The sequence below is a fragment of the Saimiri boliviensis genome, chromosome 7 (genome assembly GCF_048565385.1).
Source record: "Saimiri boliviensis isolate mSaiBol1 chromosome 7, mSaiBol1.pri, whole genome shotgun sequence".
Lineage (NCBI taxonomy): Eukaryota > Metazoa > Chordata > Mammalia > Primates > Cebidae > Saimiri > Saimiri boliviensis.
In genome coordinates, this window is record NC_133455.1 from 80224127 (window position 1) to 80228164 (window position 4038).

The 4038-nt window shown below is 39.1% G+C and overlaps 1 pseudogene; it reads left to right on the forward strand.

The window, feature by feature from the left end:
• Window positions 1–266: 266 nt before the first annotated feature.
• LOC101048316 (NEDD8-conjugating enzyme UBE2F-like) lies at window positions 267–1263 on the forward strand (annotated as a pseudogene).
• The last annotated feature ends 2775 nt before the right edge of the window (window positions 1264–4038 follow it).

Genomic DNA, 4038 nt, shown 5'->3' on the forward strand with positions numbered 1-4038 from the left:
CAGAGAGCAACCTGCAAAGGCTAAAAGAGGTGGCCATCTCCTCAAATGCACAGGCATTGATGTAAAACGCAAGGATGATAAAAATCAGGGAAATATGACACCACCAAAAGAAACTGATAAAGCTCAAGTAAGACCCAGAAGAAATGCAGATTTATGAAATGATTGACAAAAAATGCAAAAGACTCCTATTTAAAAAGTTCAGAGAGCTACAAGAAAATACTGATAAAAAGTAAGTAAGACTTCTGGTCCTGCCGCCAGGAGCTGGTGCAGCTGTGAGGGGCCACATCTCACTGCAGCGGGCTGGGCCGGGCATGGTGTTGGGCACTGGGCCCGCCTCACCCGTCCTGGGGAGCCCAGGGTAAAGGCAGCAGTAATGCTAACACTAGCAAGCAAACTGAAGCGTGACGATGGCCTCAAAGGGTCCCAGACAGCAGCCACAGCGTCTATCCCCACTTGGAGAGTTTCTGTGAGAGAAAAATTGCTTGTTACAGAAGTTGCAGAACTTGAAGCTAATTCACCTTGTACATGTAAAGTGCATTTTTCTGATCCAAACAAGCTTCATTGTTTTCAGCTAATAGTAACCCCAGATGAAGGTTACTACAGGGTGGAAATTTTCAGTTTGAAACTGAAGTTCCCAATGCATACAACATGGTGCCTTCCAAAGTGAAATGCCTGACTAAGATCTGGCACCCCAACATCACAAAGACTGGGGAAATATGTCTGAGTTTACTGAGAGAACATTCGGTCAACAGCACTGGCCATTTGGGGATTAAACTCTTTTTTTACTGATTTTTTTTTTTTTTTTTGAGATGAGTTTCGCTCTTGTTACCCAGGCTGGAGTGCAATGGCACGATCTCGGCTCACCTCAACCTCCGCCTTCTGGGTTCAGGCAATTCTCCTGCCTCAGCCTCCTGAGTAGCTGGGATTACAAGAACGTGCCACCACGCCCAGCTAGTTTTTTGTATTTTTAGTAGAGACGGGGTTTCACCATGTTGACCAGGATGGTCTCGATCTCTTGACCTTGTGATCCACCCGCCTCGGCCTCCCAAAGTGCTGGGATTACAGGCGTGAGCCACTGCGCCCGGCCTGTTTACTGATTTTTTAATTTTGATGATCCACTGAACATTGAGGCTGCAGAACATCATTTGTGGGACAAGGAGGACTTCTGGAATAAAGTCGATGACTACATCAAGCATTATGACAGATGATAAAAGGGGAGGATTGCAGGTCCATGGACTGTGTTACAGTTTATCTATAGGGTGAAACAGCAAGAGGTAGCCCCCTCTCCCATCCTCATGCTCCCTCTCAGTCCCCTGGATTGCCCCAGTCCTGTAATCATGTTGCCCAGAAGAAAACCATCTTCATGACTGCTCATTGCAGATGGAGAATTCAACATAAATACGGCAAGAAAATGTGTTTGGGCTTCTGAAGAGTTGTCTACTTACCTTAACATGTTTACTTTTTTGACCTTGTACTGCATAGGCTATTGCTGAAATTATTAAAAAGGTGTAATGAACTCAAAATTGAAGCCAGAGCTTGCTTTCCCTTTTCCCAAACAAAATTGGTTTTCTGCACAAGTAATGCTAATGATGTGTTAAGTGTAACTCACAGATTGGCAATAAGATATCCACTACAAACTGTGATTGGATGCAAAATCTCTTAGCTTCTTTCACGAATGTTGGCCCTGCCTAGATGTTGTGGAGCTTCCCAGATTGCATAGTCATTCACTGTAGATCTCTTATTGAAATGTGTATTTTATTTAATGTAAGTATATTTTAGAACAGAAAAAAAAGTAAATAAAATTTAGAAAACAATTCATGAAAAAATGAAAAGTTTGACAAATAAATAGAAACAGTAAAAAAAAAAAAAAAACCATAAATCCTAGGGTAAAGAATACAATAATTGAACCAAAAAATTCAACAGAAAGCTTCAACAGCAAACTTGATCAAGCAGAAGAATCAGTGAGCCCAAAGAGGGGATATTTGAAATGATCAAATTCAGCATGTCCACTCTCACCACTCCATTTGTTTCTTATTTTTTTTTAAATTTTTTGTAGAGATGGGGTCTCACCAGGTTGGCCAGGCTTGTCTCAAACTCCTGGGCTCAAGTGATCCTCCCACCTTGGCCTCCCAAAATGCTGAGATTACAGGCATGAGTCACTGTGCCTGGTCAGCGACTGCTTTTAAAAATAGTACTAGAATTCTTAGCCAGAGCAATTATTCAATAGGAAGAAATAGAAGACAACCCTAAGGGAAAGGAAGAAGTAAAATTGTCTCTATTTGCTGATGACATGATATTATAAATAGAAAACTCTTAAAGACTACAAAAAAACTGTTAGAACTGATAAATGAATTCAGCAAAGTTGCAGAATACAAAATCAACATACAAAAAATTAGTAGCATTTCTTTATACTAATAATGAACTATCTGAAAAGAAAAAAAAAGTTTAATCATTTACAATAACAATAAAAATGTTAAATGCTTAGGTGTAAATTAATCCAAAGAGGTAAAAGATATGTATAGTAAAAACTGTAAAACACCAACAAAAAAAATTGAAGAAAACACAAATAAGATAGCCAGTGTTTATGGATTGGAAGAATTAATATTGTAAAACTCTCCTACTACACAAAACATTCTACCAATTTAATACAATCCCTACCAAAATTCCAATGTCATTTTTCACAGAAATGGAAAAAAAGCACTCCTTAAATTTGTATGGAATCACGAAAGACCTCAAATAGTCAAAATAATCCTAAGGATAAAGAACAAAGCTGGAGGCGTCACGCTCCCTCATTCCAAATATATTATAAAGTCGTTATAATCAAAACGACATGGTGCTGGAATAAAAGCAGACACAATGACAAATGAAACAGGATAGAAAACACAGAAATAAACCCACACTTTTAGGATCAACTGATTTTTTTACAAAGGTGCCCAGAACACACAACAGGAAATGGATAGTCTCTTCAATAAATGATGTTAAGAAAATTGGACATCCACAAACAGAAAATTAAAGACCCTATCTTACATCATATAAAATTATCTGAACATGGATTACAGACTTAAGTATAAGACCCAAAACTGTAAAACCCCTGGAATAAACATAGTGGGGAAACTCCCACCATTGGCCTTGGCGATAATTTTCTTGGCTATGACCCTGATGGCACAGGCAATAAAAGCAAAAAATAGATCAATGGAATGACATCAGACTAAAAAGCTTCTGCATAGTAAAGAAAATATTTGCAAACCACACATTTGATCAAGGGTTAATATCCAAAATATATAACCCCTCAAGCAACTCAATAGCAACAAAACTAAGAAGCTGATTTTAAAATGGGCAAAGAATCTGAAGAGACACTTTTCAAAGAACACATACAAACTGCCAATAAGTATGTTTAAAAATGCGCAGCGTCAGTAACATTAGGGAAATGCAAATTAAAACCACAGTGAGATATTACTTCACATCTGTTAGAATGGCTTTTGATATGGTTTGGGTCTGTGTTCCCTCTCAAACCTTAAGTACAGTTGTAATCCCCAATGTTGGAGGTGGGGCCTGGTGGAGGGTGATTGAATCATGGGGGCAGATTCTCGTGAATGGTTTAGCACCATCACCCTTGATACTGTCCTTGCCATAGTGAGTCTTACTGTAAGATGTGGTAGTTTAAAGTGTGTGGCATCTCCCTACTCCCTATCCCCACCATGTGAAATGTCTCACTCCCCCTTTGCCTTCTGCCACAACTGGAAGCTTTGTAAAGCCTCCCAAGGAGAAGCCACTATGCTTCCTATACAGCCTGCAGAACTGCGAGCCAATTAAACCTCTTTTCTGTATAAATCACCCAGCTTCAGATGCTTCTTTATGGCAATGTGAGACTGGACAAATACAGCTTTTATCAAAAATACCAAAGATAGCAAGCATTGAAGAGGATGCAAAGAAAAGGGAACTCATGCACATTGTTGGTGGAAATGTCAATTAGTACAGTTATTGTTGAAGACAGTATAAAAGTTCCTGAAGAAACTACAAATGGAACTATAATAAGCT